Raw genomic sequence first — 27,515 nt, 5'->3', positions numbered from 1 at the left:
CAGATGGCTACCTTGAGTCCTGGATAACCTAAAATGGGCAAAGTCTGGCCTTGTTCACAAATGATGACCCGAAACATTAACAGTTCTCCCTCTCCTCTTTAATATCCAAGACCCTGAAGCTGACTCAAGGAATGAAAAGAACAACCGGATCAGCATGTATATAATGTCACTGGCCAACTTCTTCAAGGTATGGATTATTTAAAAGTACACATGGAAGTAAAATGCTTACTCAAACCTGAATAAGAAGTTTCTTCTAACTCAAGTACTTCTTGACTTGTATGAAGTGTAGCACTGTAAACAAAGGACATCGTTGAGAAACCGAGGCTATCAAAACATTGGCATCTATGGGAGTTGTGGCCAAGAAATAAAATACCTGAGTGACCTTATCCCGAGTATGCATTTTACACCAGGATCAAGTCACTAGTGACAGTCAAGTTCCAGGCTCATCTATGGCTGCCTAATGAGACTGGCCCCACTGGGATGGGGACTGGGGAGGGGACACACATGAGTGCCCAAGCTTCAGTCCACACCTCTCCCCTTCAGCCAGAAGCAGCCAAGGGAGCACAGGAACATCTGCCTCAATAGCATTTTGGCAGCAAAAATCAATACTCTGTGGTTCCTGGAATTCTCACCCAGCAATTCCAAGTTCAAAATTACCAGTACAACATGAAAAACTGTTAATAGTTTTTAAGTAAAGGGTACATACAGCTTTAATAATGATTATAATCTGAAGAAAGTCATTCTTCTTATACAGGATGGAGAATCCTCAAAGCAACATTTTAAACCATGGACACTAGACTTGTCATATATTACATCTATTCAGAGATGAGAGATAAACACACATCCTTCCATGTGGGAACAGATACTCCCATGTCAACACGTCCCCTAGGATCAGAGAGAAAAGCAGACCCATGGTCACCACTCAGTTTCTCTGGCGTCTGACTTCAGATGGAGTCCCAGGTAGGTTGGCCTAAGTTGGCCTCAGAGGGAGGCGGCTGAGCAGCAAAGCAAGACAGCATGTGTGTAACCAGCCAGGCAAAATAACAAGTCTGTGCTACCTGGAGTGTATTTTCAGGACAACAGGACCATATGGAGTGTAGGGCAGGGACATTCACTGTGCTAAACTGCCTCTGTAAAAGCACACTGTTGAAAGCATGCAGGACAGAAAACTGGAATAATTCAGAGCTTAAAAACAAGAAATAACAGAAATGTGAATATTTCAAATACATACTTCAGAATATTGAAAATAAGAGCATTTGACAGAAAGGCTGGAATGGTTTTTCCAAAGACACACATTTTGGGGCTCAAAATTCAATGTTCTAAGCTTCTCTATCACAAAGAGATCAAGAACAAAAGCAAGGCTGGGGATCCTGGCCGGGCTGAGTGGTACCTTGAGCCGGTCCCTGTGTCCTGAGGGTCCCTGGGCCCCATTTCCCACCCATAACCCAAGTCTGCTCAGCTACGGTCTGCCCTGGTGCTCTGTGAACAGCCACAGGCCCCACTTCCGCACAGGATGGGCCTTCAGAGAGATGAGAACATCTCCCGCACAGCGCAACCCCGTGAAGGCCTGAAATGGGAACGCCCTAACTAAGGCTCTCCTTCCACTCCCTCGCTGTTCCTTTAACATTACATCCTCAGCAAGTAGAAAACTAGGCTATCGGGAGGCTTAGGCAGACACACACTCAAACAGCTCTCTTGGCATAAAGCAAATCTGCCTCCACACACTTGTTTGTTATTGTTCCGGCTTCTCCAAGTTTTAAAGGATAAAGCCCTCAAACTTGCAGGCTCAAATCAATTCCCAATGTGGGAAACGTTCTCCAAGTATGGCTACCAAAACCATACCAGAATAAGGTGAGAAGCAGCAGCTAGAGTCAGGCAGACTTCTGAAGCATCATGTTTCAAAGGCGGGCTGTGCCCTGTCATCCTGAGCCGTAGGCCTTGCGGGGGGCCTGTGGAGCCCCAGAGGGCAGGACAGGGGCTCTCACACCATGGCCCTGGGAAGTACCTGGGAGCTTACCAACCCACAACTCCTAAAGTAACAAGCAACCAGTTCTGGTCTGTGGTTTGAAAAAGTTAAATGGAAAGCTATAGCTTTTCTTGCCACCATCACTCATTAGGCATACAACACTATATTACCAGCATAACATGAAAATAAATTAACCCTTAAGCACTACACCTAACTCTAAAAAGAAAATGCCTTTCAAAACAGGTATGCTCAAATAAGGTGTTCCGAGAGTTGCACAAGGACAGTCTCGGAATGAGCCAGTGCCCCGGAGAGCCAGCGTTTGAACACAACAGCACAGTTCAAACCTTTCTCTGTGGTACTTATGTGGATTAGTTACAATCATGACATCACTACTTTCAAAGGAACCATTAAAACTATTATTAAAAACATTTGTCACAAACAGAAATGCCCTGCAAATCATATTATTGCACACAGGGTTATCAGAAGCTATGCACATCAAGACCTTGAGGCCCCTAGAAGACCCAAAATAGAGACCCTAAGGCCATGCCCGTGGCTGCTCCTGCCAGCATGCCCAGTGCCAGGTCACTGTCGTTGTCTCGATACTGCTCTCAAATGATGACTTGGTTAGCAGGCTGCTGTCCATAAAGTCCTAAAACAGAAGGAAAGTAGCAGATCTCTAAGCAGCAGTTTGTGAAGTTTAACATCACGTGAAGTGCCAGTTCTCCTTTCACAAAAGGGATCTGCTGTCTCCTGTCACACTGGCACCCCAGCCCTCCTCCACAGCAGGCACATCGTGTGGCCCACATCCCTGAAACCGCACTGGGAGGAAACCAAGATCCTCAGCTCACTAAGGGCCAAGGTCCCTAATCTGCAAAGAGCAGAACCCTAAAGATGCTTTCAGACTCCAGCCTTTGATTTCTACTTCAGCCCTCCACACCATGCTTACTGGGTGGCAGACAAATGGGGAACATGGGAGAGACACAGTGCCCAACAAAAGCCCAAAAAGGAAATGCTCACTTAAAGCAAATTAGCTTCTTAGTATGCATGCAAACCAATTTTTAAATTAAACCTTAAATCTGCACATATAACTTGATTTTTTTTCTTTTTTCTTTTTTTCTTTTTTGAGATGGAGTCTTGCTCTGTGCCCAGGCTGGAATGCAGTGGCATGATCTCAGCTAACAGCAACCTCCACTTCCCGGGTTCAAGCTATTCTCCCACCTCAGCTTCCTGAGTAACTGGGACTACAGGTGCCTGCCACCATGCCCGGCTAATTTTTGTATTTTTAGTAAAGACAGGGTTTCACCATGTTGGCCAGGATGGTCTCAAACTCCTGATCTCAAGTGAGCCACCCACCTCGGCCTCCCCAAGTGCTGAGATTACAGGCGTGAGCCACAGTGCCCGGTCTACTCTTCTTCTTTTTTGTTTTGTTTTTTGAGACAGAGTCTCACTCTGTCACCCAGGCTAGAGCGCAGTGGCTCGATCTCGGGCCACTGCAAGCTCCGCCTCCCAGGTTTACGCCATTCTCCTGCCTCAGCCTCCTGAGTAGCTGGGACTACAGGCGCCCGCCACCACGCCTGGCTAATGTTTTGTATTTTTAGTAGAGACGGGGTTTCACCGTGTTAGCCAGGATGGTCTCCATCTCCTGACCTCGTAATCCACCTGCCTCGGCCTCCCAAAGAGCTGAGATTACAGGCGTGAGCCACCGCACCCGGCCCAGCCTACTCTTTTTTATTACATGTCTTTATGGAGAAAAAATATTTATGTTAAGAGGTGAAAACTTCAAAAAAACAAACCACAGACAAATATTTAATTTGCAAAACTAAAATTTACAACTGGAAATGTACTGTTTGCTCTCTTCCATGCTTCACAGCTACAATGCCTAGTAGCTAAGTAGCTTTCAAACTGCTCAGGTATTAATAGGGTTAGCTTTCCTCCTTGATCCTCTATTCCTTTAATGGTTCAAAGGCTGGCTGGCCAGGCTATATGGCTGGCACCTGTAATACCAGCACTCTGGGAGGCTGAGGCGGGTGGATCACTTGAGGCCAGAAGTTTTAGACCAGCCTGGCCAACATAGTGAAACCCTGTCTCTTCAAAATTTACCAAAAAAAAAAAAAAAAAAAAAAAATTAGCCAGGGGTAGTGGCGCATGCCTGTAATCCCACGCTGAGGCATGAGAATTGCTCGAACCTGGGAGGCGGGGGCTGCAGTGAGCTGAGATCCTGCCACTGCAATCCAGGGTCTGGGCAACAGAGTGAGACTCTGTCCCCCCCAAAAAATAAGAAAAAAGAAAAGAAAAAAAACAAACTACTCACTAGTGATGTGCACATGTGGATGAAGAGCAGAAGTGAAACCCTCAGTGATAACAAAGGTGAACATTTCCAACCACTTGCAGCACTACATACACTGAAATGCTCTTACTCAACTGAGTGCGCTCTTATCCCTATTCTGCAGATGGGCAAACTGAGGCACACAATGGTTAAGGACACTAAGGCCACACAAACCCAGGCATTCTGGCTACAGTATGCATTTATACCCACTAATGCCTCAAATCCAACAGAAGATGATGAATGACAAAAATCAAAAGGCACAGAGTAGTACAATGAAACCATTGTAAATCTAAGAGCTGATCTCGTACAGGTAACAGTATTGGAAGCAAGTGATTATTTTTGCAATGTTTAAATATCAAAACTAGGGAATTATGGCATTTACTTTCACAGCCCTGACATATTAAAACATTCAGTAATGTTAACTCCAACTAGCCAAATGTAACACGATGGAACCTGTGAGCTGACCTAATGAAAAGCTCTCCTGGAAAATCTGCATTCTCCTGCCCTTGCAGGTCATGCTGAGGTCCGCTGGCTGCAGGACCAGGCCACTCTCCTGTGGCTCCTGCTCAGCTCTGCTCCTGCACTGAACTCAGTCCTTGCCAGAATCAGCTGTGGATGCTTCCAGGTCACACTATTTTAATTGCCTAGTTTCACTAATACTACATAAATGGTCAAAATGTGAATGAGAAAAAGGCAGACACAGTTTCTATGGCAACTAAGATACTACAGGAAAACTAAATAAAGGAAGGTACTTTTACAAATTATCATCAAATCAGGGAATGGAGAAAACTATAAAAGATGGAAGGATGGGAGCACTATAGTCTCAAAATCTAGATGTCTGCTCTTGGACTTACCCCTGGAAACTGCAGTGCAATGACGTGTCATGAGGATGGTCTCTACAAGACAGAAATAGAAGACTCCAACCAAAGGAGCCAACTCAAAGCAAACACCCTAACCCCACATGATGAGAGAGCCGAACGAGCACCCACTAGTGGGTGAAATCACAGCACAATGTTTACAGAACGTCTACAGTACTCTGTACTTTCTTAATTGGCTGACCAACCACTGGTCCCAATCACTCAACAGAAAGCCTTAACCAGCTCTGTGCGTGACTAGGAGGGTTCTTGTGGACTAGCTCTAGGCTCTGAGACCCTGGCAGACAGGATGGCATGGAGGTGGCAAAGCACCCATCTGGTTGTCAGCACAAGCTGCTGTGTATCAACCACAAACCCAGCTGACCCTTCCACAGCAAGCAGGTCTGGGGGCTGCCTGGTCACCACCCTGAGGCAGGCTGCATAATGCCCACTGATCCAGCCCCTTACGTGGCAAGCATTCCGAGTACTGCCTGTGAGAGTGCTACTTCTACTCTACTGACGAGAGCTAAGGGCAAGGATGGACTCATTTCTGGAAGCGCCCTAAACAACCACGTCCGCAGTATCTGTGCTCTCTGTACAGTAAGAAAACAGCGGCAACTGCCCTAAGAAGCTGAGAAAGAGGCTGGCTCTCATGTGGCAAGGCTCAGGCTTAAAACTCACCACCCCATGGGATTTCAACAGAAAAATGTGCAAAAGGAAAATGATTCATAAAAGGGGATATAAACTAAAGCAACTCGATGATTCCACTTCAGACCTACTGAAGCTATCAAAACTTGCAGAGCACAACAAGCAATCTTTATGGGATTACAGATAAACCACAGCATCAGTGACTGCTAGTGATATTATCAGTTGGTAAATCATTCTGGGATCAACTTGGTAAAATGCTATCCAGATTTAATGTAATATTAAGAGTTGAAATGATTACAAATCTGGGATGTCCCTTAAACTAATCCAGAGGTAGAGAAAGGAGGCTGAGGTAGAGATAAAAGATTAGACATGATGTGGTAACTACTGAAGCCAGTGATGGACACATGATAGTTCATTATACCATCATCCCTATTTTTTATGTTTGAAAGCATTTATATTTTTAAATCATATCCAAAAGAACCCTCAAAAATGTCTATGCTTTCTGACGTATTAATAGAGATGCTTCTCAACTTACAATGGGGTTACCTCTCAATAAACTCATCGTAAGTTGAAACATCATAGTCAAAATGCATTTAATATGCCTAACCTACTGAACATCATACCTTAACACAGCCCACCTTCAACTGCTCAGAGCACTAACATCAGTCTGTAGCTGGGAAAATCAGCTAACACAAAGTCTACTACAATCAAGTGTCGAAGATCTCATGTAATTGAATGAGTACTACACTGAGAGTGAAAAACAGAATGGGGGTAGGAGTACCTGAAGTACAGTTTCTACTAAATGTACATTGTTTTTGCACCATTGTAAAGTCAAAAAATCATTAAGTCAAACCATCCTGAGTTAGGGCCTGTCTGCATATACAGATATATTCTAGTTGGGGGAGAAAAAAAAAAGAACTATATTATAGGCCGGGCAGGGTGGCTCACACCTGTAATACCAGCACTTTGGGAGGCCAAGGGGGATGGATCACCTGAGGTCATGAGTTTGAGACCAGACTGGTCAACATGGTGAAACCATCTCTACTAAAAATACAAAATTAGCCGGGTATGGTGGCACATGCCTGTGATTCCAGCTACTTGAGGGGCTGAGGCAGGAGAATCACTTGAACCCAGGAGGCAGAGGTTGTAGTGAGCCGAGATCATGCCATTGCACTGCAGTCTGGGCAACAAGAATGAAACTCCATCTCAAAAAAAAAAAAAAGAAATATATTCTAATGCATATTCAATAGGAACAAAAAGGAAAATGACTAAAGATGTTCAAAGAAGTATCTACAATAGCAAAAAAAGAAAAAAAAAAAGAGAGAGAGGAAAAAAACAGCCAATACTGGAAGGTTTAGTAACACATCACCCAATATGATAATAGGCAATTACTAAAAATGCTTATGAGTATTATGTAGCACTTGGGATTCAATACATATAATTTAAAAACAAGACTAGAAACACAAATGCATGATTATAAGGAGAAAATATTTTATATGGAGGAAGTACAGTAGGTCCTCAAATAATAGTTTCATTTAACGTAGTTTCATTATAATATTAATAAGAAGAAAAGAACTTATTCCCCTCGGGGCACCACCTGTGCAGAGCGGGAAGGTTCTTTCCATGTTTGCATGGGTTTTCTTGGGATAGGTTAGTTCCTTCCCATCCCAAAGATGTGTCCCTGAGGTGAATCAGCGTGTCTAAACTGTCCCAGTCGGAGTGAGGGGGTGTGGGTGAGTGTGCCCTGCAATGAGATAGGATCCTATCCATGGTGCATTCCCACCTTGAGCCCTGAGCTGCTGGGAGAGGGTCCAGCCAGCCATGGCCATGAACTGAAATAACTGGGTAAATAATTATCTTACTTGTCTTTATTAATCTTACATGTACGTATAGCTCACATTAATTTCAATGGTTAATATTAGAAATGGTGATGTTTTTGTGACCAGAAATAAGCCACAGAAACTTAACTCTTGTTTATACCAATTAATCTGCGGTAAAATCAGTTTCATTACATGTTGTTTCACTGAAACTCAGAGTTTCCAAGAATCTACTGTTGATGTTAAGTGAGGACTTACTGTAATTCAAACAAAAGTATGTGTGCTAGACTCACAAGACAATGAACAAATATTTAATCTGTCATAATTCTTTATTATTTTAATGGTTTTTCAACTTGACATGAAAAAGAGTCAAGCAAAGCAGGATCCTCCCAAGTCCCTGCTAGTTGAGTGACTGTGCCTCAGATTCCCAGAAGAGAGCATTGTGGAATTTCTCTATTTCTACTCCAGACTCCAGAACCCGTTTTAAGTGCTAAATGCATCCAAAGCCAAAGCAACCACCAACAACTACAAGGACACCATTTGAGATTGTAACCAGAGGCCTCCTTGACTTCTCTGGGCACCACGATCAGTGGCCCACCCTTCTGGTACCAGCTCACCTCCCTCTGCCTCTGCACTGAGACACCATGCTAGTTTTGCTCACAGCCCGGGATTCCTCCTCCTCCTGCAAACCCCCACATTCCTGTCTCTCCTGAGCTCAGCCTCTGGCTCCAGCCCACCCACCTGTGCATCCTGTGCTATGGTGCTGTGCCCACTGTGCCTGGCCAGCCTCACTTCACAGGGGCCATCGACCACAGTTCTGCCCTCCCCACCCTCACTGCAGCCCCAGCAGTGGCCAGCATTGTCCCACACCTCCACCCTGCCAACCACCTTGCCCAGGAGACCCAGACATGATACCCCTACACCAGCTACTCACGCCTGCCATGTGTTTCATGTCAGGTGAAGAACAGAAAGAACAGACTCCAAGCCCAGAATAAATACAAGCCCTTTCCAGGCCTCTACTCCACTGTGAAACAGAACATCACCTCAGTAGTGATAACTTTCCAAGGACCTCACCAGAAGAACAGCTGAAAGGTCCCTCTCATCCCTCAAAATGGGCCTCTTACTCTGGCTGCTTCTCAATGTAAGTGAATCCCAATAAGTACGAAATTCTCTGAGAACTAATCCAGACACAATTAGCAAAGTTCTAAAAATCAAGCCTACTCTAGCTTTGCAGAGCAATATGAAACTACCAAAGGCTTTTTTAAAGCACAGTAACACAGTGATATGTGGTCTACAACCAGAAAATACAGCTCACTTAACCTTAAACTGAAAAATAAAAATGTTTACAGGTCTCTCTGGTCTACTCAGCAAATGGACAGAAATGAGGAATGAAAGGCTGGCTTGAGTTACCTGCATATGGGTACTGGTAGGGCACGGCATACGCCTGCCCATTCGCAGCATAGACAACTTGAGTTCCTGGCGGGTACGCACCACTATATGGCCCATAGCTGTACGCCTGCTGAAAAGAAACAGGCCCATTAGAAATACAATTGTGAAACTTCTAGTAATGTATTAAAATTGTGGTCTCCAGGTTGCAATCAATAAAATTTAACAGTCAATTAAAAAGACAAAACAAAACATGAAACAGTGTGGTTATGCCCCCTGTTTTAAAGTTACTAAAAAACAAACAAAAGCTACAATTGGAGCCCACTTTCAGGCTACAGAATGAAGAAGGCAGAAAAACACAACAAAAGAAGGGAACTGGACTTGCATGAGATTTGGATTTCAATTCAGTTGTGCTGTTAACCTGACCTTCAGTAAGTCACCTACCTAGGCCTTCCTTTGCCCATCTGTAAAATGATACGGTTGGACCAGGTGATAAAGAGATTCACCAAAACCACTATCCTCCAGGCGAAGCCAGCCTGGAAGCAGAACCCTCTGTGGCCCAAGTTCAGCAATTCCAGGCACAATATGGAAGATGAGGGTGTCCTGAGGTACCTGGGCAGGTGACTGATGGTTTTCGGGCTGCACACACCTATGAAAAGACATGGCTAGAAATGGGCAGCAGACCCACCTCAACCGGCAGTGAATGACCACTATGTGCTGAGAAATACTGAAATCAAGACCGGCCTTCCTGGCATACTCACAGGCGAGAGGAGATCAGACATACTTGCACAATCACTGTCATTCTGTGACAAGTGCTCTGATACAGGGAGAACAGAGGTGTAGCCAGGCAAATGTGTGTGTAGATCTAAACCTGTTATCTTACAAAAGCAGGAGACAAGACTCCCACTTCTCGAAGATGGAGTAGACATTCTTTCCTGTATTCCTCCTGCTAAGTACAACTACAATCTCTGGACATTATATACAAAGCAAACACAAGAAGACTGAAGAGTGAGGAGAAGGCAGACGGGCAAGGAACTTTAGCACCCGAGGGAGGACCTGGGTTTCCTTTTTGCTTCACACATCCCACACTGGGTAATGGGGAAGGTGGCAAGCTGGAAGCGCCAATCAGTGCAGACCAAAAAGACCCTGAGAAGAGCTGCTCACTTTAACAAAGAATCTAAGAAAGAAAGGAGCAACCTAGCAAGACAGATCATTTTTAGACAATAACCTCTCTACTCCAGAGAACCACCACAGAAAAACCTTCAGCCTCACACCAGCAAAGGCCAAGTGTGAAGAGCCTGAATTTCCATGCTCAGCAGGCACCGCCGGGTCCTCAGAACACCGTTGAGTAAGACTGAGTAGGGGGCTGGGAATTTCTTCCCTGCCGGATGGAAACAAAACACCCCCATCCCGCTGGGTGGTGTCCACGGAGACCGTGTGGGGAGCCAGAACCCCACTCCCACCCAGCAGAAAATACGGTGCCCTCCCTATTCCACTGAGACCAAGCCGAGAGTGAGTCTTTCAGGATGTCTCAGTGGCAACCATGGTATCAGCGGAGGCTCTGGGGGAAGCAGTAAGAGCCTTTCCTCTTCTCAGACAGGGTGATTTCAGTGGAGATCTAGTGAGAACCTAAATTCACAACTCCCTCCACAGCGACAAGAAACCTGGACCATGGGTGTCAACTGAGGCTCAAGGCGAGCCTGGACTTCCACCTCTACCTGGCAGCAATAAAGCAGCCCCCGAGAAGCAGGTCTGCTAAAACATGAGATTTAAATAAGATTCAGTCTTACAGTACTTAAAATATACAGCTTTTGATCAAAAGCCATTCATCACACCAAGAACCAGGAAGATCTCAACTAAATGAGAAAAGACAACAAAAAACACAAACACAAAGATGGCAAAGATGTTGGAATTATCCAGAAAGATTTTTAAAGCAGCTATCATAAAAACTTTTCAACAAGCAATTATGAACATACTTGAAATAAATAAAAAATATAAAGTGCCTACCATAAAACAGAAAAATCTCAGTAAAAAGTATATAGATACATACATTCAATTTTTTATATATCAAGATATAAAGAATAACCAAATAAAAATTTCAGAACTAATACAATAACCAATTTAAATAGTTCAATGAATGAGCCCAACAACATAATGGAGATGACAAAAGGAAGGAATCCATAAACATGAATATAAAGGGTAGAAATTACCCAATCAGAACACAACAGAGGAGAAATAGATTGAAGTTAAAAAAAAAAAAAAAAAAAAAAAAGAGCATCTCTGGGACACATCAGACTGACAGGGATGTCATCAGAGTGCCAGAGGGAGTAGAAGGAGGCTGAGGTTGGAAAAGCACTCAAGAATAATGGTTTAAGGCCAGGCACGGTGGCTCACGCCTGTAATCCCAGCACTTTGGGAGGCCAAGACGGGCGGATCATGAGGTCAGGAGATCCAGACCATCCTGGCTAACACGGTGAAACTCCGTCTCTACTAAAATACAAAAAAAATTAGCCGGGCGAGGTGGCGGGCGCCTGTAGTCCCAGCTACTTTGGAGGCTGAGGCAGGAGAATGGCCTAAACCCGGGAGGCGGAGCTTGCAGTGAGCTGAGATCACGCCACTGCACTCCAGCCTGGGCCACAGAGCGAGACTCCGTCTCAAAAAAAAAAAAAAAAAAAAGGAATAATGGTTTAAAATTTCCCCAATTTAGCAAAAACCCAAGTCCATATATTCAAGAAGTTGAATGAATACCAAACAGGATAATCCCAAAGAAATCCATACAAATACACATTACAGTCAAACTTTTGAAAACCAAAGTCCACAGAGCAAGCAGAAGGAAGGAAATAAAAGAGTACAATCAATGAAACTGAGAAACAGAAAAAGTGAATAAAACAAAAAGCTATTTCTTTGAAGCTATTTATAAAATTAATAAAACCTTTACCAAACTGTCAAAAAGAGCAAAGACAAATTACCAGTATCAGGAAAGAATGAACTGGAGGATTTTTACTATAGACTCTGCAGACATCACAAGGATAATAAGAAAACAGTATAAAGAACTCTACGCACATAAATCAAACAACTTATAAGAAAAGGAACAATTCCACAAACACTACAAACTATCAAAACCTACTCCATGCAAACTAGAGAATCTGAGTAGACCAGTCACTATTAAGAAAGCTGCATCTGCAGTAGGCCTGGAGGGAAAGGTCATATGAGGATACAGGGAGGAGAAGGCCATGTGCAAGCTCAGGAGGGGCCTCAGGAGAACCAACACTGCCAGCACCTTGATCTTGGGCCTTCAGCCTCCAGAACTGTGACAAATAGACGTGTGTTGGTTAAGCCAAACAAAGGAAAAAGAGGCCGGGCACAGTAGCTCACGCCTGTAATCCCAGCACTTTGGGAGGCTGAGGCAGGTGGATCATGAGGTCAGGAGATCGAGACCATCCTGGCTAACATGGTGAAACCCCGTCTCTACTAAAAAATACAAAAAATTCACCAGGCGTGGTGGCGGCACCTGTAGTCCCAGCTACTCGGGAGGCTGAGGCAGGAGGATGGTGTGAACCCAGGAGGTGGAGCTTACAGTGAGCCAAGATTGCACCACTGCACTCCAGCGTGGGCAACAGAGTGAGACTCCGTTTCAAAAAAAAAAAAAAAGGAAAAAGAAAACAGATGTTGTCATTTAAAATCTCCCAAAAAAGAAACCTCTAGGACCTGACAGTTTCACTGGAGATTTCTACCAAATTTTAAAGAAGAATTAACTCCAATTCTACACAATTTCTCCCAGAAAAGAAAAGAGCAGAAAACACTTTCCGATTTATTCTATAAGGTCAGTATTGCCTTGATAAAATAAGACAAAGCACAAAGACAGAAAACTATAGACCAATATCCTTCATAAATATAGATGCAAAAATCCTTAACAAATATTAGCAAATTGAATTCAGCAATAAATAAAAAGAATCATACACCATGACCAAGTAGGTTTTATTCCAGGGAATGCAAGGCTGGTTCAGTATGTGAAAGCCAAACACTATAATCCACCATATTAGCAGGCTAAAAAGAAAAACAAAACCTCACAATCATATTAATTACTGTAGAAAAAGTATTTAACAAAATCACTTTGGGAGGCCGAAGCAGGAGGATCACTTGAGGCCAGGAGTTCAAGACCACCCTGGGCAACAGAGCAAGACCCTGTCTCTACCAAAAAAAAATTTTTTTTTTGCAGCCGTGGTGGCTCAGGAGGCTGAGGCAGGATGATTGCCTCAGCCCAGGGAATTCCAGGCTGAAGTGAGCTAATGATAGTACCATTGCACTCCATCCTGGGCAAGAGAGTGAGTCTTCATCTCTGGGTGGGGAGGGAGGGGAGGGGAGGGGAGGAGAGGGGAGGGGAAGGAAGGGGAGGGGAGGGGAGGAAGGCAGGAAGGAAGGCAGGAAGGCAGGCAGGAAGGCAGGCAACTGACACCCCGTCACGATAAACACCCCTGGAAACTAGAAAAAGGGAATTCTTAAACCTGATGAAGAAAAAATATAAAAAAACTCCAGCTAACAGCATACTTAATGAATGCATTAAATACTAAATAAATGCATACGTAAAAACTAAATTCAACACTAATTAAATACTGAATTAAACAGTACATTAATACTAAATGAATGCATACTTAAAACTGAATACACTGGCCGGACGCGGTGGCTCACGCCTATAATCCCAAAACTTTGGGAGGCAGAGGTGGGTGGATCATGAGGTCAGGAGATCGAGACCACCCTGGCTAACATGGTGAAATCCCATCTCTACTAAAAATGCAAAAAAAAAAAAAAAAAAATTTAGCTGGGCATGGTGGCAGGTGCCTGTAGTCCCAGCTACTCGGGAGGCTGAGGCAGGAGAATAGCGTGAACCCGGGAGGTGGAGCTTGCAGTAAGCCAAGATCATGCCACTGCACTCCAGCCTGGGTGACAGAGTGAGACTCTGTTTCAAAAAAAAAAAAAGAAAGAAAAACATTGAATACATCCCCCCTAAAATCAGGAACAAGGCAAGGATGTCTGCTCTCACTACTGTTATTCAACATAATATCTGAAGGTCTAACCAAGGCAATAAGGCAAGGTAAGGAAACAGAAGGCATACAAGTTACAAAGAAAACTGTTCCAATTTTTGTAGATGACATGATTGCCTATGTAGTATACCCCAAAGAATCTACAGAAAAAGGAACTAGAGTAAGTGAGCTTAGAAAGTTTACAAGTGCCAGCCAGGCGCCGTGGCTCACGCCTGTAATCCCAGCACTTTGAGAGGCAGAGGCAGGTGGATCACCTGTGGTCAGGAGTTCGAGAGCAGCCTGGCCATCATGGTGAAACCCCACCTCTACTAAAAAGACAAAAAATTAGCCGGGCATGGTGGCAAGCGCCTGTAATCCCAGCTACTCGGGTGGCTGAGGCAGGAGAACCGCTTATACCCGGGAGGCAGAGGTTGCAGTGAGCCAAGATAGTGCCACTGCACTCCAGCCTGGGCAAGAAGAGCAAAACTCCATCTCAAAGAAAAAAAAAAAAAAGCAGCACGTTCCACACAACAGACTTACATACAAATCAGCTCAGTCAGCACCCCAAGCACCCCAACAAGAAGACATCCCAAAGTATTTGACATGATTTTTGTAAGGATTATTTTCCCCAAAATATAGCATTTTTTTCTGACTATAAGGAGAATTCGAGTAATTCATTCCATATAAACTACAGATCATCAAAATCTCATTACCCAAAGCAACTATCATTAACATGATGCATTTTTAGATCTTAAAAACTTGTTACACATTAATACAGCACATTACAATGTGCTGAACTATATAAAATAGTTGCTTTATTTCATGAAAACAAAAGTTGGTAAGAAATCATCTGTTTTAAGAAGAAAAGGTTTAGAGTACATTTCTAATTTCATTCAAAAAACAAAGCAGGACAGTAGCAGAGACCCCAAGCTTCCCTCACCTGAAGGCTCAGGGTTCTCCCTACCTCAGGGGCCGGTGCAGCATAGGCCGTGTATGGTGGAGGCGAGGAAACCACGGATGTCTCATCAGTCATGACTGCAGAGCCCACATACGCCTGCGGGAGAGAGGAGAGGGTGAGGGCAGGACAGCTTCCCAGCACCTGTGTGCTCAATGATGCTGTGCATTGTCCCTTTTATTTAGCAAATTAAAAATTTTAAAAGACAAACAGATATATAGCTCTCTGCAAAATAGGAAAAACTTTCCCAGTCCAGTGGGTGCCCCCAGCCCTACTCTGGTATCCTCTAAATGCAGGAGCGAAGTGCTCCTCACTCAACCCCTAACAGGATTACAGCTCTCACAGCCAGGAAGGCACTCAGAGGCCCCACTGTTACCCAATGCCTTTTAAAAGATGTTACTTCAGGCCAGGTGCAATGGCTCACATCTGTAATCCCAACACTTTGGGAGGCTGGGCGAGAGGATCGTTAGAGCCCAGGAGTTCCAAGGCCAGCCTAGGCAACAGAGGGAGAGCCCATCTCTACAAACAACAAGAAATTAACTGGGCATGGTGCTTATGGCCCGAGCTACTCAAGGGGCTAAATCTCAAGGATCACTTGAGCCCGGGAGCTCCAGACTGCAGTGAGCCAAGATCAAGTCACTGCACTCCAGCCCAGGCAACAGGGCGAGACTCTGTCTCCAAAGAAATAAAGATGTTACAGCACTCTCAACAGTCCTTTATTCACAAATAAAAACCCTACAATCTAAAATGTATCAGAGATTATGTCCTACACACAGTCTGTTTTTTACCTTAAAAAACAAAATTCTTCATTAAATTACTCCCCAATGTAATTTAAAGAAAAACATGTTAGCGCTTCAAAAAAAAAAAAAAAAAAGGGGGGGCCAGGTGCAATGGCTCACGCCTGTAATCCCAGGATTTTGGGAAGCCGAGGTGTGCAGATCACGAGGTCAGGAGTTCAAGACCAGCCTGACCAACATGGTGAAACCCCATCTCTACTCAAAATACAAAAACTAGCTGGGCGTGGTGGCATGCTCCTGTAATCCCAGCTATTTAGGAGGCTGAGAAAGCAGAACTGCTTGAACCTGGGAAGCAAAGGTTGCAGTGAGCCAAGATCACTCCACTGCACTCCAGCCTGGGCCACAGAGCAAGACTGTCTCAAAAAAAAAAAAAAAAAAAATCCCACAAAGAATCATTTGTGGAGCTTGCCCTTAACTGTATGGATCGTTAATACTAATTTTATCCCAAAAAAAGGATTTTCATGCAGAAAAGGTAACAGCAGCTGTAGAGTAAGCTTAGAATGAAGTTGTGTTGTGCTAACAAAAGAAGAAAACACTGACGCTTGGATATTAAGCCTTTTACTTTCTTCTCCCACATGCACACATTCTTCTGTAAGCTTTATCCATCTTTTCTTTTCTTACAAAGATAAAGGAGGGGAAAATCCCATCTAAAGAATGAAAACTCTGACCAGAGTCATACTCCCTTGATCCCTGACAGATAAAGATGGCATTACAAGGCTCTTACAAATGAGGTTCACTGTCTCAGTGACCTCCTAAGGCCAGAAACAGGACGAGAGACAAGTACAAGTCACAAAAATGTTTGTTTCACAAGGCTGAGCTCCCATGCATGAAAAGGATCCTGAAGTTCTTTCTCTTAGCCTTTACTGCAAACCACAGCAGAATTCAAAGTGTTGCAGAACTTTGAGAAATACAAACGTTTCTAGAAAGCAACACTGTAACAAGCATGCTTGTGTGAGGAGGGTGATTCCTGCCAAAAACGTTTGGCAAACCCAGCTTGCTCACTGTTGGTGAAAGGTGCCCACCCAGTGCTACCTGCCCATTCATGGCTGGATGGCCAAGAAGCCCATTTTCCCCATTCTCCAATTGTTACATAAGACCATGTGAAAACATTACTGGTGGCCAGGTGTGGTGGCTCACGCCTGTAATCCCAACACTTTGGGAGGTGAAAGTGGGAGGATCACTTGAGCCCAGGAGTTTGATACCAGCATGGGTAACATAGTGAGACCTCATCTCCACAAAAACATTTTTCTAAATAAGCTAGGCACGGCAGCATGGGCCTATAGTCCCAGCTACTGGGAAGGGGAGGCTGAGGTGGGAGGACCATTTCAGCCCAGAGGTAAAAGCTGCAGTGAGCTGAGATAGCACCACTACACTCAAGCCTGGGTGAAAGAGTGATACCTTGTCAAAAAAAAAAAAAAAATTATAGGTGATTGCCATTAGCAACTTACTGTGTTTTTCCTAGAATCCTGGAGTGTAAATTTCCAGGCCCTGGAGAAAAGAAAAAGGGTACTTTATTTAAGGCAATCCAGTATTTCAATGATTCTCAAACCAGAGTTGACATCAGAATTCCTGAAAAGATCTGTTTAAAGAACAGGTCTTCAGGCCTTGCCCCAAACCACTTGAGACATGCCCTAGGAATATATATTTTTAAAAATTACATCCATAATAGATACATAATATTTGAAACATAATCTATACTATATTTTTTACTTTACTTTTTAATAAATGTGAAATGCACTGCCACTTGCTTTGTCAGTTCATGGCATACACACAGATCTTCTTCCTTTTTAACAGCTATGTAATATTCCATGATACAAGTAAATTTAGATTATTAGCAATTTTCAACATTAAAAAGAATGCTGGAGACCGGATGTAGTGCCTCATGCCTGTAATCCCAGCACTTTGGGAGGCCAAGGCAGGGAGATCACTTGAGCCCAGGAGTTCAAAACCAGCCTGGGCAACATAGTGAAATCCTAGCTCTACAAAAAATACAAACATTAGCTGGGCATGGTGGCACATGCTTGTAGTCCCAGCTACTTGGGAGGCTGAGGTGGGAGAATGGCTTGTGCCTGGGAGGTCGAGGCTATAGTGAGCCAAGATCACACCAGTGGACTCCAGCCCGGATGACAGAGAGAGGCTCTATCTCAAGAAAAAAAAAAAAAGAAGAAAAGAATGCTATTAACATCCCTATTACCCTTGCACTCTTATGTAGACATTTCCATAGGGCAAATTCCAAAGACTGAAAATGCCACATCAAAGGATATAAACATAATTTATTTCAGCAGGTATTGCCAAATGGCCCTGTGAAACTATTCTAAGAATCTCTATACCTACCTACTTTCCACTATATTGTCAAAGAAACTAGATACCTGAATCTTAAGTATCACAAGAGCTTTCTTAATTGATACACAAAAAGTGGTCTCTCACTTGGGCACGGTGGCTCACACCCGTAATCCCAGCACTTTGGGAGGTTGAGGTAGGTGATCACCTGAGGTCAGGAGTTCGAGACCAGCCTGGTCAACATGGTAAAACCAAACTTCTACTAAAACCACAAAATTAGCCAGGCGTGGTGGCACGTGCCTGTAATTCCAGCTACTCCAGAGACTGAGGCAGGAGAATTGCTTGAACACAGGAGGCAGAGGTTGCAATGAGTGGAGATTACGCCATTGCACTCTAGTCTGGGCGACAAGAGCAAAACTCCATCTCAAAAAACAAAAAAAGCGTTCTCTTGAGCACTCCCTCACTCCTTTACCTCTTACTTTTTTTACTGACCCTATCCCTCTTATCTTCATCAATTCCTTTTATGTTTTATTCTCATTTTACTATCTCCCTGAGTTGAAAGATGCATTCATTTATTTTCAAGTGTTCTTGCTTTTTTTTTTTTTTTTTTTTTTTTTTGAGATGGAGTCTCGCTCTGTCACCCAGGCTGGAGTGCAGTGGCGCGATCTTGGCTCACCGCAATCTCTGCCTCCCAGGTTCAAGCAATTCTCCTGCCTCAGCCTCCCGAGCAGCTGGGATTACAGGTGCCCACCACCACGCCCAGCTAATTTTTGTATTTTTAGTAGAGACGAGGTTTCACCATGTTGGTCAGGCTGGTCTCGAGCTCCTGACCTCAGGTGATCCATCCATCTTGGCCTCCCAAAGTGCTGGGATTACAAGCGTGAGCCACCGTGCCCAGCCAAGTGTTCTGGCTTTCTATGGAATGCAGTTAAGTTGCAAAATTCCCCAACTGATTTTGTATGCAGCATTCCATTGTCATTCACTTTGCTAAAGGGTATCATACTGGATTATTCATATATCTTATATAGATTTTGTTGTCATTTCAGGTGGAAGAGTCTAGTGTGGCCTTTGGTCTGCAAATTCTGTTCGATTATTTCAGAACATTTCTCTTGCCCTGAATTTCTAATTACCTCTTTTGGGTTCTGTACTTTATGAACATCAATAATCTTTCTGAACTTTTTTTAGTCCAACGTATCTCTGATCTTTTCATCTTTTTCCCCTCACTGAGAGTATCTCCAGTCTTTCCCTCCATGCCAGTGATTCACTTTTCGTTTGGGGTTGTATGCAAGGGAAGACCACTTTCCTCAGATGATAATGTGAATGGCACCCTCTTGACAGTGACAGACACAGGAGAAAAGAAACATAAATCTCTGCCCTCACACAGCATATATTCTAATGAAAGTAGATGATGAACAAGATAAACAGCTGGTAGCTGGTGAGTGTGTATGGGGACAGGGAGATGTAATTTTAAATATGGTGGCCAGGAAAGCATTCCTGAAGACTCTGCTTCTGTTCCTTGGGTTTTATTTCCCTCCACTCTAGGAGCTTTTCCTGAGGCTTACATTTTCCTTTTCTTATTTTTCCTTCATGGTATATCTGCATAGTTGCCAAGCCACTTCCTTACATCCTGCTCATGTTTAACATGGGAGGTGATATCTAAAACTTGTTTGCTCTCATAAAGTATGAGTTATTTCTCCTTGACACTCTTCCTACCTAATCTGGTATCAACTGGTAGTTCCACCCTGTTCCACCTCAGTCCAGCCCAGCAACAGTTTGATGGCTAGGTGTCACCCTCACAATCAACATTCTGTAATATGAGGGCAGAGGGCTAGAAGAGAAGGAAATCTCTTCTGAGAATGAGTAAGTCTTTTCTGAAAAATCTGGGCCCTACACTCTCTTCTGAGCATATTCCTTTGAATGTCCCATGCTAGTGCTCACTTCACCAGCCAGAAAATTACCCAACTCCTGTGAGCTTCAGTGCCTTTCAGTGCCTTGCAATGATGAGTCCTGGGAGAATCGTCCAGCCTCAGCTGAGGCCCCAAGGACATCACATTCTCAAGAACTTTTTTCCTTAGCTTCTCCAAAAAGTAACTTACACTTAATCAGCATCACTCCAGACTACAGGGTAATACCGAAATTTGCAAGATTTAATTAACTTATCTAGTTACTGCTTCCGGGATTCGGGTAGGATTAAAAACATATCAGTAGAATCATCTATTTCTTTCTTTAGCTGTTTGTAGTTTGTGCTTGAGATCAAACTTCTTTATTTGGTCACACCATTGAAATGTTTTCCCCTGAGGGAAGATGATCTAATCCACTTCACCGTCTTTCTCAAAGGTCTCTATTACGGGTTGAATTGCGTCCTCATGAAAAAGATATGCATAAATCCTAATCCTAATCCCCAGTACCCTGGAATGGGACCTTATTTGGAAATAGGATATTTGCATATGGAATCAAATTAAGATAAGGTCACAGTGAATGAAGGTGGGTCCTTAATCCATTATGATTGGTGTCCTTTATAAGAAAAGAGAATTCTGGACACAGACACAGCAGAAGGCGGCCATGTGACAACAGAGGCAGAGACCGGAGTGATGTGGCTGCCAGCCAAGGAACACCAAGGACTACCAGAAACCACTAGAAGCCAGGAAGAGGCAAGAAAGGATCCTACCTAGCATCTCAGAGGGAACAAGGACCTGCTGACACACTGATTCCAGACTTGCAGCCTCCGGAACTGTGAGGCAATGAATTTCTGCCATTTCCGTCACTCAGTGTTCAGCAATTTGTGACAGGAGCCCTAGGAACTGAGTTTCCTCACTCTTTACTTTCTTGCTTTTCTGGTCATTTTATTTCAACTATGCCTATTACCCACTGTGAATCTAATAATGAAAGAGAGCATGATGACCCCATCAAAAAGTGGGCAAAGGCTATGAACAGACACTTCTCAAAGGAAGACATTTATGCAGCCAACAGACACATGAAAAAATGTTCATCATCACTGGTCATCAGAGAACCGCAAATCAAATCCACAATGAGATACCATCTCACACCAGTTAGAATGATGATCATTAAAAAGTCAGGAAACAACAGGTGCTGGAGAGGATGTGGAGAAACAGGAACACTTTTACACTGTTGGTGGGACTGTAAACTAGTTCAACCATTGTGCAAGACGATATGGTGATTCCTCAAGGATCTAGAACTAGAAATACCATTTGGCCCAGCCATCCCATTACTGGGCACATACCCAGAGGATTATAAATCATGCTGCTAGAAAGATACATACGCACGTATGTTTACTGGGGCACTATTCACAATAGCAAAGACTTGGAACCAACCCAAATGTCCATCAGCGATAGACTGGATTAAGAAAACGTGGCACATATACACCATGGAATACTATGCAGCCATAAAAAAAGGATTAGTTCATGTCCTTTGTAGGGACATGAATGAAGCTGGAAACCATCATTCTGAGCAAACTATCGCAAGGACAGAAAACCAAACACCACATGTTCTCACTCATAGGTGGGAATTGAACAGTGAGAACAGGTGGGAATTGACAGAGCGGGGAACATCACACACTGGGGCCTGTCTTGGGGTGGGGGGAGGGGGGAGGGATTGCATTAGGACATACACCTAATGTAAATGACTAGTTAATGGGTGCAGCACACCAACATGGCACATGTATACATATGTAACAAACCTGCACATTGTGCACATGTACCCTAAAACTTAAAGTATAATAATAAAAAAAAGAAAAAAGAATTAAAAAAAGAGAGAGCATGACGAGACTGCTATTCCTTTCTGCCATTTTCTCCACAATTCGATAGGCCCAGGCAGTCTCAGAGAGGCAGAAACCAGAATTGGAAAAGCGACTCTTGCATTTCTCTCACACATCCACTGAGTCCCATCCACTGAGTCCACACCCATTCTTTTCATTTTTTGGTAATCAGAAGTTCAAATAGAAAATACTTTTTAAATTAAACACGTAAGAAAGCAAAACTTACAAGCAATCGTCTGTGCTTTCTGCACAAAGACTAATTGTTTTCCCATCTCGACAAACAATCTGGAGCATGCAGTCTTTTGACTTTCCATCTGGAGGCTGAATATCTATGAAAAATAAGCAGAAGAAAAAGAACTTTTTTCAGGATTTCTTCTTACATCTTCTAGGAACTACCAGCTCAGAGAAGCAAAGGACTAGACAAAAAATCAAGCGCTACATCTATGAAAGAACCCCCTGCCTTTCCAATAATGCAGAAAGAAAGAACATAGCTAGGCTGACTGACAGGACCAGCCACCAAGATGACGTCTACAAAATGTATTCGGCTCACTGCAACCTCTGACTCCCGGGTTCAAGCAATTCTCTGCCTCGGCCTCCCAAGTAGCTGAGATTACAGGCACCTGACACCACACCTGACTAATTTTTTTGTATTTTTAGTAGAGATGGGATTTCACCATCTTGGCCAGGCTGCTCTTGAACTCCTGACCTCATGATCCACCTACCTCAGCCTCCCAGTGCTGGGATTACAGGCATGAGCCACTACACCCGGCCAACATCCCAGATTTTAAGCAATTGATTGCAGTCACCATCAAACAGAAGCCAGTTTCTGAGTACAAAATCAACAGTCTAGGGTGGCCTGTGCTTCTTGAGGTTCCCAGCGCTCTGGTTCCCTCTGCACGAGAAGAAGAGACGTGGACTGTGAGTTTAACTCAAGTGAGAAAATTGATTTGCCCCGACCATGTGGTTCACAATCTAAGTGCCTGGGGCGCCACTGTGGCCGCCCCTCTGAGATGGAGCCCTTCTTCAATCTGTTAATGAAAGCAGAACGGGGAAGGAAGAGGACCCAGTTCCCACCGAGACAGAGGAAGAGCAGAAGACAGAAGTTGGCCAAGACAGGCCAGCTCACCCCGACATTCCTGCCCCGTGCGGATGTTGATACAGTCCACTGGCATGTGGACCTTATCCTCGATATTCTGCCGAGTCTGGTCATCATAATAGATTAGGTGACCATCCGACCACAGATCAAACCAGTTCTTCTTCCAGCGCTTCAAAATAGTACCTGGAAAAAAATAGTAAGGTTGGGTTTTTTTAAGAGATAGAGTCTTATTATTTCACCCAAGTTGGAATGCAGTGGCTATTCACAAACATGATCACAGCTCACTGCAACCTTGAACCCCTGGGCTCAAGCAATCCTCCCACTTCAGCCTCCCATTTAGCTGCAACTGCAGGCACATGCCGCCATGCCCAGCTGAAAGGTTGGCTTTGAGCCAAAAGAGCAAGGACACAGTCACAGCAGAAACAAAAAGAACTCTTCCCCTGGCCCCTTAATGACACCTGTATAGAATTACCCAAAGCAGTCCCTCAGAATGAAAGCGAAAGCCGAGCCCAGGGCCCGCCCACTGGTGCGTTAGCAGGCTGCATGCAGCACACACTGGCAACAGAGAATGCTGCCAACCAACTTAGAAGTCCCAACACTTTCAAATTAAGGTGTTTTTTTTTTCTTTAAAAAAAAAAAAAAGCTTACTTTTCAGCAAATGAAACATATCTAACATTTAATTCCTCATACAGTACTAAACTTTAAACCTTTCAAACTTTTCAAGTTTCTAAATTTCCAAATATTGTCTACATTTGCTAGATCAGAAAATGCTGGACTGTAAAGTCTCTATATGCAAATAAAAATAATACCTACCTCTTTTGAAGAAACACATTTCGGCCAGGCACGGTGGCTCACGCATGTAATCCCAGCACTTTGGGAGACCAAGGCGGATGGATCACTTGAGGCCAGGAGTTCGAGACTAGCCTGGACAAGACAGTGAAATCCCATCTCTACTAAAACCACAAAAAATTAGCTGGGCATGGTGGTGGGCACCTGTAATCCCAGCTACTAGGGAGGCTGAGGCAGGAGAATCGCTTGAACCCAGGAGGTGGAGGTTGCAGTGAACCAAGATCACACCACTGCCCTCCAACGTGGGGGACAGAGCAAGACTCTGTCTCAAAAAAAAAAAACCACATTTTTTTCTTGTCCTTAAGAGCTTTCACAGATACTCTCTCCTACCATTTCCCACAGGAAGCTTACAGTGTGGAAGGCACCCCTGATGCATACACTGGATAAATGAGCACAGCAGGATATAGACCAGGCCCTGCCTGGCCTCTCATGCTGCGCACATCCTACTACCTCACATATTTCTGTCAGCTTGAGCAAATTCAACCTTTCATTTGTGATCTTGGACCAGGTATTTAACTTTATAAAACAGTAATTTCCTTGACTGCATGAAGGGAAAACCCCTGCAGTGGACTTAAAGGCCAGTTCTAGCTCCGGTCATCTCTGTACCTTCCTCACTGCCCACTACACCTTCTGTTCCTGTACACCTCACCCCATTCTTGGCCAACACACACAATCCCATTTTATGTACTTCCCTTTATGTTGTCGTGCCTGCAACTGGTGTCAACCAGATACGTAGCATCCAGCTTTCCTGCCAGTATCAGGCACTCTCCTCACCAGGAGGGGTGTCCACTGCACTTGCCCAACTGACCACTAAGTGATACCCAAGCATCCATTTGATTGGCTGCCTGAGCTGTGCAGAAACTGCCAAACACGCTGGGCGCAATGGCTCATATCTGTAATCCCAGCACTTTGGGAGGTTGAGGTGGAAGGATCGCTTGAGCCCAGGAGTTTGAGACCAGCCTGGGCTACATAGCAAGACCCCATCTCTACAAAGAGCAAAATAGGCAGACATGCTAACACAGGCCAGCAGTCCCAGATACTTGAGATTCTGAGGCAGGAGGACCAGTTGAACCTGGGAGATCAAGGCTGCAGTGAGCAGTTATCACGCCACTGCACTCCAGTCTAGGCGACGGGGCAAGACCCTGTCTTAAAAATAAAAAGAAAAGCCAGACACGGTGGCTCATGCCTGTAATCCCAGCACTTTGGGAGGTCAAGGCGGGCAGACCATGAGGTCAGGAGTTCAAGACCAGCCTGGTCAACATGGTGAAACGCCGTCTCTACTAAAGATACAAAAATTAGCCAGGCCTGGTGGTGCACACCTATAATCCCAGCTACTCAGGAGGCTGAGGCAGGAAAATCACTTGAAACTGGAGGCAGAAGTTGCAGTGAGCTGAGATTATGCCATTGCACTCCAGCCTGAGCGACAAAGACTCTGCCTCAAACAAACAAACAAACAAACAAAAATCCCTACTAAATAGAGCCACAGAAACACAGAGACAGGTGGAACCACTGGGTCAGGGAGTTCTGCCCAAGTATCTCACCTGCCATCAAAGCCCTGGCTGCAGACTCCCAAATCAGGCTGTCCTCCAGAGGCCAGGACCGGGGCCCAACACTGTATGTAGCAATGGCAGGAAAAGAAGTCCTAAGGACGGCTTTGCCTACATGTTAACCACATCATATGTGGGTCTCTGCTACTCTACAACCCCATGAATGTAATACATCTCACCTCGTTTTACTGGCATTGATACTTCTACTTTCAGGAAAGAAGGAAAATTAACTCACACGTATGGGGATGGGGTTATGTATAGATAAGTCTTCTGAATACACATTTCTGAAACACCCATGGACCAGAATACTGGAAAAGTCTATGTGACTTATCTAAATTACATCCATTTTATGTACGTCCCCATGCTAGGCACTGATGGGGAGCACAACATTGTCCAAAGGGTCATTGATCAGTATGTTGACAAAGCACTTACATCGAGTTGTGGCAGAGAAGGGAAAGCTTACCCTCAAACAAGGGTGTGGCAGAGCCTGGCGAGAAACACCAAAGGACATCTGAAGGGCCAGCAAAGGAGGGCACACCCTCAAGGTCTGAGCAAGGGTCCCCATGTCCCCTGACTATGGGGAGGCTGGGACCACAAAACCCAAGACTAGGAAACTTGGGGCTCCAGGACTTCCTTCGTGAAGCTGACACTACAACACCTCTGTCTATTCTAAGACTACAGGACTATCACAGACAAAGGGGCACACGGTTCAGCTCCAGGTTGGGACCATGGAACTCGTCACAGACACACAGGCTGAAGGCCGGTCTCCAGGTGCATATAGAGTCAGTGTTGAAATCACACAGTTCTGACTTTGAATGTAGGTTTGTCACCCATAGTTTACACTTAGACAAATTACCTAACCTCACTGAACCTCAATTTCTTCAACTGGAAATAATACCACTTACCTATCATACAGCTGTTGTGAGAATTAAGAATATATACATAAAATCTTTTTAACAGGAACACAAATGATTCATAAACAATAGTTTTTATAAACCATCTCAGGTATGCCATCAATTCTCACTGATAGACTTGACTTTAGCTGATTTCTGAAAGTATCCCTCATAGATAAACTCACGTCTCTGAACAATCAATGGTATGTGATACAGCTCAGTTTTTGACTAGAATCATAAATGACATAGTAGTCACTTTTCCCTTAGCTTCACTCTTTCTAGTATAACAGAATGTCCTGCTTGCTCTTTTTTTTTAATAAATAAGACTGGTTCTTCCCACTTTAAAACACAGTATGAATCCCACCTGAAGTGACAGCCTCACAGATAAGCAGACAGTGTATGAAAGATAGGTTTGTGGAGATAAGCCTAGGAAAGTGGACCTCAATCCCATAAGAAAAGAACTGAGTCTCTTCTCTAGTCTTTTTGGAGACACAAAAGTTTTGGTTTTAGATAAACTCATTGCCTCAGATCAACTCTTCAGCCACATAATTACCAAGACACCAATATCTGAGAATCTGAGTCACTGCTCAATCCCCAGAGGAGAGAGGCAGAGAGACCAGCACCTCTGTGCCAGATCTCAGCTGGGCTGTTAGATCCAGGCAGTTCCAGATTCATCATTAACAATAAAGCACGTGGCTGGGCACGGTGGCTCACGCTTATAATCCCAACACTTTGGGAGCTGAGGCAGGCAGATCACCTGAGGTCGGGAGTTTGAGACCAGCCTGGCCATCACGGAGAAACCCCTTCTCTACTAAAAATACAAAATTAGCCGGGTATGGTGGCACATGCCTGTGATCCTAGCTACTCGGGAGGCTGAGGCAGGAGAATCGCTTGAACCCAAGAGGCGGAGGCTATGGTGAGCCGAGATCGCACCATTGCACTCCACAACGAGAGTGAAACTCTGTCTCAAAAAAATAAATAAAGTAAAATAAAATAAATAAAGCACGCTAGTGAGGAGAGCGAAAGCAGCAGGGACTGCCATTGTTTCCTGGTTCCTATCAACTCAGCAACCAAGGAGGAGCTTCGTGGTGTGCAAGACAGTTCACAGAGATCTAGGAATGTCCAAGGGAAAACTCAAGGCCACGGCACTCATAAAACTTGGTATTTGTTTTTAAACATGATCAGCTTTAAGCAAACAGAAATAGAGATTGCCTTCGGCAATGCCGATCGCAGGCCGCACATCCTGTACTCACTCTGTCGCAGCAACCAGCCACTCTTCACAAACGCCATCTCTTCACCTACAGA

The 27,515-nt window shown here is 44.2% G+C and overlaps 1 protein-coding gene and 1 pseudogene across 1 annotated transcript in view; one reads left to right on the top strand and one right to left on the bottom strand.

The window, feature by feature from the left end:
- LOC105472068 (ankyrin repeat domain-containing protein 30B-like) overlaps positions 1-27,515 on the top strand; it is a 539,363-nt gene that overhangs the window by 435,630 nt on the left and 76,218 nt on the right. The gene's annotated exons all lie outside the window — the stretch shown is intronic.
- On the bottom strand, positions 1,279-27,515 carry LOC139356330 (pleckstrin homology domain-containing family B member 2-like; annotated as a pseudogene).

Source organism: Macaca nemestrina, chromosome 9 (genome assembly GCF_043159975.1).
Source record: "Macaca nemestrina isolate mMacNem1 chromosome 9, mMacNem.hap1, whole genome shotgun sequence".
NCBI lineage: Eukaryota > Metazoa > Chordata > Mammalia > Primates > Cercopithecidae > Macaca > Macaca nemestrina.
The sequence above is the reverse complement of the archived record's forward strand: the minus strand, read 5'-3'. Positions and strand labels throughout refer to the sequence as shown.